This window comes from Haliotis asinina, chromosome 1 (assembly GCF_037392515.1).
Source record: "Haliotis asinina isolate JCU_RB_2024 chromosome 1, JCU_Hal_asi_v2, whole genome shotgun sequence".
Classification (NCBI taxonomy): Eukaryota; Metazoa; Mollusca; class Gastropoda; order Lepetellida; family Haliotidae; genus Haliotis; species Haliotis asinina.
This window is the reverse complement of record NC_090280.1, coordinates 93,551,249-93,569,794: the sequence shown is the minus strand read 5'-3', so window position 1 is coordinate 93,569,794 and position 18,546 is coordinate 93,551,249. Positions and strand designations below refer to the sequence as shown.

General features: G+C 38.7%; 1 protein-coding gene across 1 annotated transcript in view; it reads right to left on the bottom strand.

Moving 5' to 3' along the window:
• LOC137255530 (protein yippee-like 2) overlaps positions 1-15,664 on the bottom strand; it is a 48,477-nt gene extending 32,813 nt beyond the window's left edge. Inside the window, exon 1 of the mRNA XM_067792964.1 lies at positions 15,502-15,664. The gene's annotated coding sequence lies outside the window, so the exon portion shown is untranslated. The remainder of the gene's footprint in view (positions 1-15,501) is intronic.
• Positions 15,665-18,546: the final 2,882 nt, after the last annotated feature.

Genomic DNA, 18,546 nt, shown 5'->3' with positions numbered 1-18,546 from the left:
GACCTTCAGTAACCCATGCTAGTCTTAAGAGGCAACTACCGGGATCGGGTCGGTTGGTTGACACATCACTGTTTCCCAGTTGCGCAGATCAGCGCTGATGCTGCTGATCACTGTATCATCTGGTCCATATTCAATTATTTACAGCTGGACACCACATAGCTGGAATACCGCTGAGTGCAGCGTGAAACTAAAATCACTCACTCACTCCAAGTGGAGGTTCTCAGAGTCTACTCCACCTAATAGATTTACTGTCTGGACGGTGGCTTGGATGGGTGAGCGGATAGGTGTGAGTGCATGCTTGCATGAGTAAGAACAGAATCTCTGTAATGTCTACTTATTTTAAGTGGTGATTACACTGAATACTCTCAACTAAGGAAGGATGACCAAACTTATCCTGGCCTCAGAAAGATATAACTTATGTGAATCCCATAAATTATATTCCAGCTATATGGTGGCGGTCCGAAAATAATTGTGTCTGGATCAGACAATCCAGTGTAATCAACAACATAAGTATCAATCTGCACAATTGGGAACCAATGACATGTGTCAACCAAGTCAGCCAGCCTGACCACCCGATCCTGTTAGTTGCCTCTTACAACAAGCATAGTCGCCTTTTATGGAAAGCATGGGTTGCTGAAGCCATAGCCTACCCCCGAGTTACACGGGTCAAATCCCATAAATTACTAAATGGTAATGACATACCTGTACACAAAAGTGTTATCAGGATTCAAACCAGAATTCCACACTTCCAAACTAAATGATTTACAGTTCCCATTAAAACTGGAATATTGTTGAGGGAAACAAACTCACTGTTGCATTTTGAGAAACTACACTCACTGTGGTTATCATTGGTGAAGATTGTTGTACCTCATCAAATGGAAAAAAACAATCACACTTAAGATAAGAAACCGAAAGTCCTCGAAAGGACCTGAAAGTCAAGGTCAAAGGTTGTCAAGATTTGGCCCAATGATCTAACTTAATAAGATACTAGTTAGGACAGAGCACTTTGTACAAGGCATCCTTGGTGCTATATCAGTTGCAAGTCTATGTAAATTTATGATAGTTAAAGCTAATTGGGTGATGCCACCTTGATCTTGCGTAACTATTACACGAGTCAATCAACATAACAGGATCACGTGGTCAGAAACACTGACTTCGATGACATGTCATCACATGCCAGTTGTGTAGACCAATGCACATGGTATCAATCACTGGATTGTCTGGTCCAGGCTTGATTATTTACAGACTGATATCACTAAAGGGACCAGGTGGTCACACTTGCTCTTGTCATCGATTGTCTTGTCCAGACTTGATTAGTTACAGACCGCCGCCATATAACTGTATACTATATAATGCTGAGTGTGTCATCAAACTAAACTCCCTCCATCACTCAATAAAGATTGATATCACATGGCTGAGTGTGTCATTAAACAAGAAACTGTCCATCGTGATATTAATTTTATACCATAGCAATATTCAAGCCACGATACATGATAACAGAAGATGCCAAGAACATGTGCGATGTTCACACATATATTACATGCTTGTTGAGATTCAAACTGAGATTTTGTCTTAACCACTGGGCCACCATAATAAGCCTATCTCTCAGTCTCATCATCATTCAACATGTCATTTGATGAAGACTGCTAAGTACATTCAGTTACCTTGAACCATGAAACCCATCTGCATATGACAATAACTCCATACAGACTATGACATGTCAATGAGAAACATGTGTTACACTCAAAATACAGGCATTTTAATCACACCACAGTAAGGTCAGGAAATATCCAAGCTGGTGCACAAGGACTTTCTGTCCTATTGTACAAATTCCAAGGCATGTAGAAAACAGTGTCAAGGACATGGACCTCTAGGTAGAGCAACTCATAAATATCAAACCTGAGGTAACTAGATGCCTTAATGTTTAACATTGTTCTGACAATCATTTAAATAAAGATATTCGTGAACTATCATATTATTTTTGAGTTGTGCAAACTCTAATGAGTCCTTAAAGTCTAAGTTTCATTTATCTGTTTGTTTGAAACAGTATTCCAGTTAAATCAGGACATTACAGTTCAATGTATGAGGAAATCCTACATTATGTATCTCAGAAGCTTATCAGTTTTTAGCGGTTAGTTGGTTTTTGCTGAATGCCTCACACAGCAATATTTCAGTTGAATGACGGAGGTCTGAAAATAACTGCATCTGGACACGACGATCTAGTGATCAACATCATGAACATCTATCTCCACAAATGGGATACAATGACATAATAGCCGACATCCCAATTGTCACCTCTTACAAGCGAGGGTTCCTGAAAACTGATTCTAACCTATATTTTCAAGAGACTTGTTTTTTAGAGTACATTTAGGGTATTCACAAAACAGTAACCATAACTTGAAATCAAACTCAAAACCCATTCAATTTAATTGATGGGTTCCTTCTGGATTTCTGAATGAGTTTCTTTATTCGATGTTTACCAATCTGGGATGGGTCAGCAGCCCATTGGTGAATGTACAACTGAATACCAACTAGTTTGTCTTATCAGTTTATCAGTTTATCAGTTTATCAGCAAACCTTTCATTTTCACTTATATGTACTTGATTAAAACTAGGCATTACTGTGTAATGGATCACCATGTCTTTGCAGATACACAACACCTGTGAACAGGTATGTTGTACTTGTCAGGATGAGAAAACCACAATAACTCGGTGTGCCTAGTGGCTGCAAGAGTTGTATGATCCCCATGGAGTTGAGATTGATAATATGATGTACTGCTGAGATTGACATCTACTGATCGACGGCAGAAAATACCAGCACCTCAATCATGTACTAGTTGCTTCCATTTGTGTGCCATATGAATATCTCTTAATAACAAATAGATATGCCATTCAAAGACTTTAAATAGAAATGCTGTTCTGATACACTTATGTTTGACCTGCCTAAAGCCTGAACATACTTAAGCGGCATATTAACCTATTGCTAAAAGATTAACAGGAATAGTTTTCAAGAAGATTAAGATAAGCAAAACGTGATGACATATGGTTTCATGGCCAAGGTCAAGGTCTTCAAGTGGCATGTTTGAAGGTGGACAGGGGTCTTTTGATTGGACAGGAGGTGTCTAGCTGATAGGCTGACTTTAACTGGAGAGGGTTAAAGTCACAGCCCAAGCTGGTTCTGCTGATAACATAGGCCAGTAGTGTTCCCATTGCCCTCTCAGACTCCTCAATCAACAGAAAGTGCTACCAAGGGAAATGTTTGCTTACTCTTGACCTGCAATCATTTCAGAGACATATATCATCAACAGTTTACCTGCAATCATTTCAGAGACATATATCATCAACAGTTTACAGGGTTGTCCGATAACAAAAGCACAAAGTCCCATTTCAAAATTCTACTACCATATGCTTTGTCCTTGACAAATGTTTAGTTAATATATTTGATTTTGACAGTAAAAAATAATCTCAACTGAATTGAAAAGAAGTCCCACTGAAATAGTACATTTAGGGAATCTAGACTTGCCTCATTTAAGGCTTCTGCATTGTAGGACCTTAATGCAATTCAGGGACTGTTAGACAGTCTCCTTCTATTTGTTTTTACTTGTTTAAATTTTCCATTTTTTTGTTTTAATGGTCCAGATATTTCAATTATACCTCACCTCAAGCTATATATTATCCTAGAAGTACGTGACTTATCTTTGAAGTTTCAAAGTGAACACCCCTGATATCTGTACATATGAGACATTATACCACTTGCCCTGTACTTTCATTTCATGGATTCAGCAAATCAGGTACACTAACGTAACACCATGGCTTGTAAGTAAATTCAAGTCAGGTATAATAATATAATAATCAGGACAGCAATTATCAAAAATCATCAACGGTCATTACACCTAGCAGCACTGATCTGATCTGTTGTTGCACCACCTGCTGTGTGACTGATGTCTACCTGAGTCGAAAAGTCAACAAGAATACTGATTACCGAGTGCATGGTTTTGGACTAGATTTTAGAGAGAGATCGTGTCGGTCTTCATAACTCACATGAACAGACATAGTGAGATCTGCTTTGCACAACTTCCAGCATATTTTAGCAATATCACATCAATGAACAGCAGAATTGTTCACACACTGCACCCTTGTCTGGAATCAAACCCAGACCTACAGCATGATAGGCAAAAACTTTACCCACTAACCTACCCAACTGCCCCTTACAAGGTCTATGGACTGGAATGGGAAATTTAGCAAGGAGGGAACAGAGTTGGCCTGTGGACACCCCATTATCATTTTTGTAATGGATACAACATAGGATGCTGGCTCCAGGGGAACCAGTCCTTGTTCTGTCTGTTTACAGACTGCCAAGCAGGGTACCTTCTTCTGTTGTCTTTTGGTAGACTGGAGACTGAACCACAACCTTCTGCTCTCCAGGAAAACCCTTCCATCCACAAGACTAATGAGACACCAAACAGGTCACATAACAGAATTTTGCCATTAGTAACTAAATTCTGTATTTACCAGTGAGAGTTGAAACTCTCAAATTGTCTTCCAAAATTCGTAAATATTTTTAAAAAATAACACCTGTACTAGATAAATACATACGATGAAAAAACATACCTCTGACACTGGAGGAATGCAATAGATGGAAGTAATGCATGGATGACGACCAAAAAAGTCGAAAATTTCATAATATAGCATTCCGTGATCATCTGTGATTCTGAAGATGTAAGTTAGTACACATAATTCAATATGTGAGGATTGCAGCACACAGGCTAAATGACACTGCTTTTTCGCATTATAGTTTAAAAGTTTACTGTGATTATGTCCACATGTATTTCCGAACTAAACTAATATAAACATGTTGAACATATGCTTCTATTTGTGTCTTTTTTAACATGATTTTACACAAGTTCAACAACAAAGGGATCAAAAGTGCCAAATTAGTCCTATGTGAAATCATAGAAAGTTATTAAAATTGAAAAAATAAGAGAAACAAGTAAAAATCAACCCGACAAATTGATGCATTGTCTTATATTCTGGCCTCTCATGGAAAGTGTTCTTTCAGGATTAGTGGCTCACTGACTTAAAACTTCAAATGTCTTTTGCTGCACTAAAATCACACCTAAAAACACATTTCTTTTTCTGCACTATTAACTGTTCTCAAACATTATTATTTTTTTGTAGCGTTTTGCACACCTACTTATTGGTAGGATCTGTTAGCAATAAATAGATTTTCAGCATTATTATTGATTACTATGTACAAAATGCACATTAATTTCACTTGCTACACCTGATTCCGAATACACACAGAAATGTTTGTAAAACATTAGGCAAAATCTTATTTATTACAACAAAACAAGACAACTTCCTTAACAAAAACCTATCCACTTAAACTCACAGATAATCACTTAAGCCCTACAAAATCATATGCGTGTCCTTATTTTTATTGCTGCATCACCTTGCCTAAACAGCTTCAAATACCATGACATAAAAACAATGTTTACTCTACGACACTTGTCACGTAGGCCACCTACTTTAAAGAATGTAAGCTTCAAACCATTTACAAACTACGCATTTAAATGGTGAAATGAACAAACGTTTTGAGCAGGACCAACCTATAGTTTAGCTAACTCTCATTAACCGTGATATCCGTCAGACCCACTGTGGCCAACAACATATCCTACAGTAACTAACCAAAGAGGAAGTTTAACATCGTCTGCTGATCTGTTTCTATTTATAGCGGAGTGTTGGGTCAAGTCGTGAGGTCACATGACAGGCAAGTCCCACCGTGTAAACAAAGAGAAGTTGACAACCAACAAGAAACGCTCCTGTCCCTGTTTGGCAACATTCGATAGAAACAGTGGCTGATTATTTCTGAAACTGCTGGTATTTCCTCAAGAAATACATTCAGACTTTAATTGAGGCTCTAAAATGAATCTTGTTTATTTGTTTGTTGAAACTGTTTACAATATATAAGAATTGAGCATTGAGAATTTCTACATAAGACTGAAGAAACTATAGACCTAAAATTACATAAAACAACAGACTTTCACGAGATTGATTCATATTTTCAGTCTTTGTGGTTGGTTGTTGTTTCATGCTGCACTCAGTTATATTCCAGTTATATAGCAGCTGTCTGTAAATAATCAAACAAATCCAGTGACCAACAGCATGAGCATCAATCTAAGCAGTTGGGATACAATGACGTGCCAACCAAGATAGCAAGCCTGACCACCTGATCCTGTTAGTCGCCTCTTATGACAAGCATTGGTGGCTGAAAATCAATTCTTGCCTTGATCTTCACAGATTTTCCAACCAGAATGTGTAAACTACTAAATATCAACATGATTAAGCAGTGTTAACCAGTCTAATATGTGACAACCTTATCTTGAGTTCTATCATGTGGAATAATGCTTAAAATGGCATGAAAACTCACTCACTCCATATCAACTCCCAAACAAAACCAACATCCAATCCGGCTTAGATATTTTCACTCTTTCAATAGTATAAGTGCTTACAACTTATGTTAGTAGAGTCTCATTACATTAAGGTACACAATAAATATGTCAACATGCATTTAAGCCAGGATCTTTAGACATCAGTGTGCAAGTAGGTGCTATTTTATCTAGGTTGTATATACAATATATACCACATCTGGTAGTTTATACAATGTTATCCCCATCTGTTGTCAGTATATGAGAACCCATACTACAAGTAATCAATTGCAGGAATAAATACTGTTTGAGAGTGAGTGAGTGAGTGAGTGAGTGAGTAAGTTATATCACACTCAGCAATATTTGAGTCTGGACCAAACATTCCAGTGATCAACATCATGTGCATCTACTTTCACAACTGGGATGCAATGATATGTGGCAACCAAGATATGAGCCCGACCACCCGATCCTGTCAGTCACCTCTTATAACAAGTATGGGTTGCTGAAGATCACTGATAACCTGTATCTTCTGCTGATCACTGTAGAACTATTGTGCAAGTGGGTCTTGTCATCTTAGGGTTTGCAAGTAACCCTCCTTCCTCCCCCAGATCAGCTGCTCATGTGATTAAATCACAGATAGCAAACCACTATTTCGATGATGCCAAACCCCCACACAACAAAAGGGCATAGTCAAAACCCACGCACAAAATACTGATTCAAACACATGGAAGAAATGCTCAAATGAATAGCTAATTTTAACATGTTCAATTTTAAACAGGTGATTTGAGTTCCATAGTAACACAGCAGCTGAGGAAAACAAGAATCTAATTTCTAAAGGCTTCAGTTTTATTTATTTTCACTTCTATTCAAGTAGCTATCAGTTTGCATTACCTGGTGCAGACCTTGTATATTACCAATATATCACATGAAAATATCACAATTAATGGTGAAGATCAAACCAGTTCCATAAAAGAGGCATGTGCAATATTTTTAACCAGAATATTTTTACATTTTCCTTTCCTCAGTTGCCCTTAGGCATCTGTGGGTAGCTGTTATATTAGTGTTCTGAACTGTTCCCTCAGGCTACACTACAACTAATCACATTCCAACAAACTACATCCCGTTTGTTACAAAATGATTATATTATCAAAACCATTAAACCATTACTGCTGCCATTAAGATATAATTGCCATTACTAAATAATGATTATCAGATCATCAAATAAAACACACCAGAACAAAAAAGTTTCAGATTATGAAAGAAACTGATGTAATGACCATAAATATAGCAAAACTATTTTCCTAACAGCTGGTTGCAACAGCTGCCATCACTGACTATCCTACGCAACCTTATTAACACCATTTCCGTGAACCAGTTCACCTGGAAACATAAAATTATACAGCACACTAAAGTAAATCTGGTACACATATATTTAGCCAATTTTTAGGAAATTAGCAAATGACGGACATATTTTTTATTTCAACAGACTGTTTCCATCAAAATGATGAGGCACCATCAAGCTTTGTTTGGAGTGGGGATGGACATACGCAGATGGTGGGTACTTGGTTTGTGTTCATGAATACTGATATATAATGCTGAAATCAAGGGGATTCTGAAATTTAAATTGAGTGAAAAGTGTTCAAAATTTGAATTTAGCAAAATTCTGGATATAAAAAGAGTGTCTGTGATGGTACTATGTCACTTTATGTAACTGTGAACCACTGGCATACAGTCATACACAATGGAGACAGAGAGACTGACACAGTGAAGCAGCAACTATGGTGAAGCAGCAACTAAGAAAATGATGTCGTACACAGACAGCTATTGCGAATTTATGATTTACTCGCTTGGGCAGAAACCTTCCAGTCATTTTACCATTCTGTATAGCAACAACTTGCTGACTTGACAAATTATTGCACTGAAATAGTGTAAGTAAATGCTCATGACGTCAATCATTATAAGTATGTAACAACATATGGTCTCAGACATGGTTATGTAGCTTGAAAACTGCTTGTGTGGTGTTAAATAAACAAACAAAACAAACAAGAGTTAAATGCTGCCATGTTCATCACTGACACTGATCATAAACAGTGATAATGAATATTCATACCAGTGTCTATCGCAATCCATGAGGTATAATATACCAGTATAGTCAGGATAATGTGTAATTGCGGCAAAAATAAATTATATCAGCAGCTCCTGGCGTCAGACAGTCAAAATGGACAGAATTCAAAATGTTAATCTGTGCTTGCTGACTATCTACAAATTTAGGCCATTCTGATGAAGTCATGAAATTGTTGCAGCAGATGATTCTGTTCAAAATATTGATGGTGCATTCTGTATGTGCATTTCAACAAGTAAAACTGATGAAAATACAGGCTGCTATCCAATTTCAAGAAAATTTTATCATCTCCAACATGTTGAGTAAGCGAAAATATTCGAACTGCTTCTTGATATTCTGATTTTGTTGATAGATTGATGATGGAATCAGCATCAATAAAACTTATTACAAGTTGTTGAAGAATCAATGGAGTTGAGTGATTTCTCCAAAATTCAAACTAGATCAGTATTAATAAAACCACATTTAATGCAGATCAACAGATAAAATTGACATAAATTGTGCCACAGCAAATATGCAAAGTAATATCACAACGATCCACTTAATTTAGAATTGCTTGCATACAAATATGGTATGCCTGAAATACTGGCACATGACCTTAAATCTTCTCTAACTCTCATACAAATATACATAAAAACTGACATCTAATTGTGTCATAATGTGTGTAATTACCAACTGAGCTCGTGTTTTCACATGTCTGTCAACTGAAACAGCACTTTAGAGAGTTGAAATGAAGAAAAGGCACGCCCACTGAGCCTAACCACACCCAAGAGACTAAAAATCTTGAACACGCAAAGAAACTATGAATGACAAGAAATGAATCAATACTCAATGTAGTTATCTGCCCCTGCCCTGCACTTTGGAATGACATTGCCTAACTTCAGGGCCTAGATTTTCAAAGCTCTCTTATCGCCAAGATGATCGTAAGTGGTGTAGATTAACTTATGACTATCTTAGCACTAAGAGCACTTAAAAAATCTCGGCCCAGGGCTATACCACTGTCAACAAAACAAAGATGTATACATGATAATACATCATCTGCGTCTTCAGAGTTGTAATCACTGAAGGCTAAAACAGAACTTCTAATACAAATTGCAATGCATGGATGATGTCAGTTAAAAGAACCAAGCTGGCACAGGACGATGATGTCAGTTAAAAGAACCAAGCTGTCACAGGACGAGGATGTCAGTTAAAAGAACCAAGCTGTCACAGGATGAGGATGTCAGTTAAAAGAACCAAGCTGTCACAGGACGAGGATGTCAGTTAAAAGAACCAATCTGGCACAGGATGCAGATGTCAGTTAAAAGAACCAAGCTGTCACAGGACGAGGATGTCAGTTAAAAGAACCAAGCTGTCACAGGACGAGGATGTCAGTTAAAAGAACCAAGCTGTCACAGGACGAGGATGTCAGTTAAAAGAACCAAACTGTCACAGGACGAGGATGTCAGTTAAAAGAACCAAGCTGTCACAGGACGAGGATGTCAGTTAAAAGAACCAAGCTGTCACAGGACGAGGATGTCAGTTAAAAGAACCAAACTGTCACAGGACGAGGATGTCAGTTAAAAGAACCAAGCTGTCACAGGACGAGGATGTCAGTTAAAAGAACCAAGCTGTCACAGGACGAGGATGTCAGTTAAAAGAACCAAGCTGTCACAGGACGAGGATGTCAGTTAAAAGAACCAAGCTGTCACAGGACGAGGATGTCAGTTAAAAGAACCAAACTGTCACAGGACGAGGATGTCAGTTAAAAGAACCAAGCTGTCACAGGACGAGGATGTCAGTTAAAAGAACCAAGCTGTCACAGGACGAGGATGTCAGTTAAAAGAACCAACCTGGCACAGGATGCGGATGTCAGTTAAAAGAACCAAACTGGCACAGGACGAGGAAGGGGAGATTGGTTTGTTACCTTACAAAAGTAATCATAACTTGTCTTCACTTCTGTACACATTAAGATCCGGGCTAAACATGGTCTTCAGCAAAACAAACACTTGTCATAAGGGGTGACTAATGGGATCGAGTGACATGTCATCATATAGAAACTGATGATGATAAGCTGTTGACCACTGGACTGCCTGGTCAAGACTTGTTTATTTACAGACTGTAGTCAAATAGCTGGAATCTTGCTGATTGGAGCATTAAACTACAAACAAATAAAACAAGAATCTTTACAAACACCATCCAGAACAATAACTGGTACTTGTTTCAATACAAACTGCACTTCAAGTTACAGTTTACTAGCACAAAAGGAGTGTTACAAAGTACAAACTGTCTTATTTCACATAGTTGCAAGAATAGCTTACTTTGGTACTAAAACTAAAAGCATTCTTTGTGTACATCCGGGTCAATATGTTTACATTTTACCTAATGTGCACTACATTGTTGTCAACAGCCCATGTCTACAATGCCTAGTAACCAGAACTATGTAGCCTGTATGGAAAAAATCAGCAATCACCATCATTTAGTGCATTCTTTGTCTTACATCTTTGTGAGAGACTAGAAGTACAACTCATGAAAAAACTACCTGTCACATGACGGAGCAAGCAGCTGCATCCATCTCTAGTGTCATGCATGACATAAGTTATCTTTTAACGAGTTCAATATTGTAAAGACCTTCTCACCCTCATGAAATCATTTAGGAAAACAACAATGAGATCAATTTTCAAATCAGCCTTAGCAATTATTAACAGTCACATATCAGTCATGAGAAGTTCAGACTCAAAAAGCCTTCACTGCATGCAGCAGTGTGAGTCATCATGTCATGAAAGACTTGGTAGTAGATCGCGACAGTCTAATTCAATATTTTATGTGATAATACACATACAAAAGTCTCTCCCTGTTTACTGCGGGTTTAAATCTATCAAGCGGTTGTTCATTAGGAGAATTATAAAGTCATATTGATAGCGCCGAGTCAGGCAATTAACAATATCAAATCATGAACGATTTCATTGACGTGATTCCTACCCAGGTTCACAAAACACTAACTCTGTCTTTAGAAATGGACACTGTTGTGATGTAGGGATTGATCAGCCATATTGTTAGTTAAAGAAATAGCAGGTATTATTCAACATCACAGTCCAGAATATTAAATTTGCAACATACTTGGATGGGATTGTGCAGTTGATGCTGATTTTACCCTTTTTGCACCATGGCAAAATTTGGAAAAAAACCTAATTTGTTAAAGTTAATATTTTCATGAATTAGAGATCTTTGAAAAAGGAATTAGGTTTTAAGCATTAGAGACTCTCACTCTTTATCAGCACTGTTATCATTGATAAATGGAAACAATAAAGTTCATAAAGCATTAGATATAAATAAATTTACCAAAATGCAAATTTGTCTTAAGATTTGGGAAGTTTTCCTAAAATGTGCTCCTAAACTGGGGCAAAAAATTGCCCCCACCTGAGAAGGTCCAGATAAATCCAGTAGATCACAGATCTGATAAGTCATGCAGAGAATAAAACTTGGTTGATGGTATGTCTTATGTCAAGGATCACTGATCATGCCAATCACAAGATTGTCTGATTCAGACTCAAATAGTGACAGGGCTGAGGCTGTGATGCTGAGGGAATGTTGCTACTAAGTGGAGTTTTATAAAAAAGAAAACTTGAAACACGAAGGTTATCTGTAGCGGCTGGTATACAAGTTCCAAGTACATTCCACATGCACTGGCTGTTGTCAGGATGTATACAGTCATGCACTGACTACAGTCTGCACATGTGTGCACATTGTTGCAGGTGTCAATCATGTCATCATCATCACGATCTGCTTCAGGAGTGATCGACCTTATCATGCTCATCTAGTTGACAGATCAACAGCACTTTATCCACCTTTGAAGTCAAGAATGCATTACTGTAACAAGTCTAATAAACACAAGTACACCTGACCCTGGAAATGCACAACAATAATGCTTAATCACTAAACATGAATTTATAAATCAAAGTTTTCAGAAAGAAAGGTCCAGTTTCTTAACATGCATGAGTGTTTTATGCCAAATTTAGTAATATTCTTGTAATATCACAGCTAATAATATTAAAATTTCAACAAGAATTTTTTCCTTAATGTTTTCATTGGCTTTATTTATAAGGGTAAAGACAGTCTTTTAGAATATGCCAGTTTGCTTTCATAGTGATTTTAGTACTGGATTCAATATCACAGTGAGGTATAACACTAGTAACAGAAATGGGTTCACGCAATGTATTCATGTGGGGAAACAAACCCACATCTTCAGAGTGACAAACAAACACTGTAACCACTGGGCTACCATTCCTTAATGTATGTAGTGAATAGTAAGCACTGACTTATGAATGTTAAAGCTATATTCACATCTGAGACACCATGTAGAAAAAATAGACATTCCTAGTCATCATTTCTTCCCAATATGCTGCATCAGTACTGAGAAGAATGGAACTCCAACACCCTTATTGTCTGTGTATGTACACTGCTTAACACTGTACCCAACTGTATGGCGACAGTCTGTAAATAATTGATTCTACACCAGACAATAAAGTGACTGATGTTGCAAGCAGTGATCCATCATGTCAGGTTGAAGATGTACATTTTAGGTAACGAGTTGGTCCATTTAGTCCTGTGGGGGTTACAGGGGTACAGTGAGGGAGTTTAGTTTTATGCCACTTTTTGCAACATTCCAGCAAGGGTGCAGTGTGTGACATTTGTTTTATGCCACTTTTTGCAACATTCCGGCAATCTAACTATGGGGGACATCGGAAATGGGTACCAGACGTTGTGGGGAATCGAACCCGGGTCTTCAGTGTGAGGAGCGAATGACTTCATATCTAACCATCGCCCCATCACTGGGGAAAAGATGGGGCTGAGATACTAAATGACAAATTGGAACATCTAAAATCTGAACACAACACAAAGAGTTACTGTCAGATTATGTCTACAACAGTAATATTCTGGAAACAGCAGAACACAATCAGTAACACCAAACGTTTTTACACCCATGTACCAGTCAACAGAATAACACTGGCCTTTAAACCATCCTTTCTGAATTGCCAGACACACCATTGGCTTATCATATCATCAATGATTCATGCTACTGTGGTAAGATCATACTTTGACACATAATCAGTCTGCCACAGATCACAATCACCCCATCCCATTTCAGATGACCCTGCCTCCACCCACCCCTCCCTTGGGACACGTGGGGCAACAAAGAACCTGCCTGAGTGATCCTATATGGGAATCTGATAGACTGATATTAGGGATAACACTGCGCTCATCGTACACAGAACCTAACTCAGATTCCAGAGTGATTGACTTTTGAATACAAACTGTGGGAATTTGTAACATTTCAAAATTGTGATTTTACCAAAGTCTTCATATTCATAAATTAAGGATATTTCAACAATGCATTTGATGCAAAAAGTAAAACTGACCATTAGTCACCCTCTCTTCTATGGATTGGACCGTTGTATGTGAAAAGCAAGTCACCTCTCAACGCCAGTGTTAATTACCACAATATGACTTCTGATTCCTGTCTGGAATTTGGACACTGCTTCAGATTTCTGTCTGAATATCGTCTCTCAGCAGGTCTAGCTAAAGTACCATGATTTACTTGATACTCAACAGTCCATATATTTTTCATTTCAAAGAGCAAATGGGAACTTCAATTTAGAATGATCAAATTATATACGACCACATTTTTCATCATAATGCCAACATCACAAATGAACAATGACATAATGTATAAATTGGTCTGACATTGTTAACAATATGAACAGTTAGCTAATTAGGCAAAGGCTGATCAAGCAGATATGGAGAAAAATTGACAATCACCAAAATATGACCAATGTAAAGTAATGAACTACAATGTAATAGAAACCTAAAAATCAGCATAATCTTTGGAAGATCACCCTCCATATGAATAAGATACGATCGAATATAACAGTCTCATGTTCAGTATGTTTATAGACCATCCAATTCTCTGTACAACTAGGTGCACATGTACTCACCATGACACAAGAATGACACAAATGAGCTCAAGAAATAATTCATGAACAGGTTGAATTCTTTGTTTTTGTGCGTCATGACCATGTTTTTTCCCCACGAAGACGATAATGAGACAGAAAATTACCATGACTCACAGCTTTGATGCATTAGGCTGTCCATCATTATCGATTGGAAGTCAGTTTGGTTGCGACAGATACATATATGCCGTCTTCATTCAGAAGAGCTTCAAGTGTAAGATAACTGTAAAAACTCTGTTCATGGTTTAGACACACACAAGCTGGCTTACACAGCAACTTGGCAGTGCGATGCATTCTCATGCAGTGGTTGGTCTATTAATAGAATATTTATCTCCCACTGGCATTAGAACATCTTGGGATCCAGGTGAAACAATGTCTCCCCGTCCATGGTATTATCTCTGGATTAAGTGTTTAAATGAAATGCATAGGCACAGTAGGCATGGGAGGATGTTGCGACCGACATAGCCAAGCAGAAAGCTTTGTAGCAAACAGATCATTGATTAAATCGAGTTCTAAGCAGCTGGTTGGTCTAATGCTAGCCCACAGACACTCGTGTGTCTGTGTCCATATTTTCATTACATCCAGCTCTTCAATACAACGCTGTCTTTGTTATCTTTGAAATATAGCGATAAAGAGACAACTGTTCGAAGGCGCAAAGTGGAAATGACATATCGCGCTCTTTGTTTTCAAGCCACTGAATGGAACATCATTTTCAAAACAAAGGTCATTGTGACGAAACAGTTAATTTGCACGTTATTTACAAGAGGTATAAGTTTTATTTTAAGCTCTTAAGGTTTGGGTAGATACTATCTTGGCATACTTTACGTCAAATTACGTCACGCCATCAACCTGAAGAATACAGGGGTAGATATAACCTGCTTTTCTACCTCGCCCTGTGCTGAGTTCGCCCAATACCCCACTCCGAACATGTGCCGTCGAAGAAGAATGATTTTCTTTAAACCTACCTTCACGCCTTGTCAGCTCATGCAAACACATGTGCAGGTATAATCTTGAAATATGTCAACGTCTGGCAGGTTTTCCTTCCGCCAAAATGAGCTTGAGAGCGAGAATCTCTCTCTTCTTCAGTCCTTTCGCCTGCTATGTTTATCTTTTTCCTGATGGCGGAAATAAGGTGACGTCAGATCACGTGACTAGAAAGTCTCACAGCAACACAAACAGAGGTCATGTGACTAGGTAAATCCCCGTCACAACAAATCGAGGCCAGTTGAGGACAGGCCGTTTCGGGGCAGATTTGATGTCTCGTGGTGTCACCATTGTCGTGTCTGGTTCGTTTAGAGCTCTGAAGGATTTAACAAATGCGTACTGTGTTCCTTTGCATCTCGAACTTCTATGAATAGTCATAAGTCTGCATTATTTGACAGCAACAGTTATAGCCGCATTGTCTCATATCGCAAAATTAAAACGCTGACGACAGGCTGGTTTTGCATTGATTGTAAAGGCAGTATCTAAGTGACTAGCTGGTGTTTTAAACGAACTTTACAACCAACAGCAAACGATTGCTCAATATTTTCGGTTTGCTTGACGCCAAGTTTGATTTGTTGCTATAAATACAGAGCAAAATTTACTAAACAATACCAAATATTTAAACAGTAAACGAATGCTGATCTCTTTCACGCGAACTTTCCCCGAATGGTGAAAATTCACATAGGATGTCACTGTCCTTTTTTGAGAATTCCTCTGATATTATTCCACCTCAAACCAACGATTGATCTCATCACACCGTTTTGTTCATTGATAAAATGTTCAGCAATATTGATCTAATACGTCTCCTGGGTGGATCAGACAATCTCGTGATCAACACGAGCAATGATTACAGCCGAAGTGCGGTAAGACACGATTAACCATGTCACAGATCAGACCATGTGCACCGTTCCATTAAATCCACGCAAACGATCATCTTGACGCGATTATTTACCAGGCTAAGTAAACTTAGTCTCAGTTTATTTCGTCACACTCCACCACTGGTGGATTATATACTGACCGGACGTACGTCATACGAAACTGAGCTTATAATGAGTCTCGGGACTCCCATCTGGAAATAGCTGTGAAAATGAGATGAGTGAGTAAGGTTTTGCTTGCGTCGCTTTTAGCAATATTCCAGCAATATAGCGACGAAGGACACCAGAAATGGGGGTAATTAACCAATGGATAACTGAATATCAGAGATGACATGAGGTGTTCGCCTAAACTAAAGCCTTTAAACAATTAATGCAATCACGTCACTTAACCACCCCTTTACAAACTTTTCAAAAAAGCTGTTAATAGCAACATTAAATGATACACAGTGTTTTGAGTTCAGCTCTAACCCGAAATCGACACGGGGATCATACGAATGAAATTAGTTTGTTGACAATAAGTAAGTCTGTCGGATGCCTTGATTTCAACCAGGTCAGACATGTACCGATCTGTTTGTTATCCACGCTGCCTCAAGCGTGAATAAACGATTGTCCGATTAAGTTGGCTATCAAGTCATAAAGAGCTAGCCGTTGTTGGACACACTGATAACATGCTGCAGTTGTGCAAACTCGCCTAAACAAATGTACACAGCAGTGGGTTGCCAGGAGACGGGTCAAGCAACTGGAGACGTCTTGGCCATCACGCCTAAAATGTTTTATGACAATTAGACCCAGAACAAGAGGACCTGTGTATTTAATTATACGATCACAACACTCACGTCTAAGCAACGGCACAATAATAACGACATCAATACATAGCAAAACCTCGCTAAACCAGACGGTACAACTTCCAAAGAAATCGGCGGAATTAGCAGTTTTCCAGATTGCTATTTTCATAACAATATAGATCGATGTCCCTAAAGTAATGGTTCTAAACTGAACTGCGATATACTGAGGGAAAGAAATAACATCACACGAAACATCACTGTGTTCCTTTATTTTAGTCCAAGGTTTCTTCACGAGCTGTGTATCGCATAACTTGAGAGAGTGAGTGAGTTTAGTTTTACGTCGACTTAGCAATATTCCAGCTATATGGCGACAGTCTGTAAATAATCGAGTCTGGACCAGACAATCCAGTGATCAACAACATGAGCATCGATCTGCGCAATGGGGAACCGATGACATGTGTCAACCAAGTCAGCTAGTCTGACCACCCGATCCCGTTAGTCGCCTCTTACGACAAGCATAGTCACATTTTATGGCAAGCATGGGTTGCTGAAGGCCTATTCTACCCCGGGACCTTCACGGGTCGCATAACTTGAGAAGAAGCTTAGAAAAAAATAGTGGAACACTGGTGCTTTCATGTGATCCCCAATTTTCCCCCTCAGTATAGGACAACACTGACAATTTGACTGTTTGGCTATTTTTTCATTAAGCCCATTGTGCAAACAAGCCACTGGCCCGCTAGCCCGAGCCTAATAAAATTCCAGCGGGATCAGTAAATTTCCACAGTCACTAACCCGACTGGCTAGGGACTTTTCATGTGGTCATTTTGTAAACATGGCACTCTCTCCTATTTGTTTAGTTACAATACACATTTGGAACATGCAAGATTAGGGTCTGATGAAGTTCGGAGGGAAGCGGGTAAGTATGATTTCAACCGATTTTTGTTGCATTACAGCAATATCACGACAAGGGACATAACAAACGAGCTTCACACATAGTAATCGGGTCTTTGGCGTGTCAAGCGGAAGTCACAGCCCCGACCAGATGTGACGGGGTAGGTGAGCGGGTGAGCGTTAATGGGCTTGTAGGAATAATCCAGCAATATCACGACAGCAAAAAAGAGCTTTACACATTGTACCTATGTGGGGTATCGAACCCGTGTTTACTGCCTAACAAGCGAACCATTTAACCACTAGGCTACCCTACCACCACTAAAGATGACGTGCGTGCGGCAATGACGTTACGCTTGGACGATTCGAGGTTTTGGCCACAATTCACAGATGACAGACAGACGTTGTTGGTAACGTAGTGGAGAGCGGTACGTCATGCAACAGTTCTCAACCGTGATCAAAATGTGGGCATTGGTGT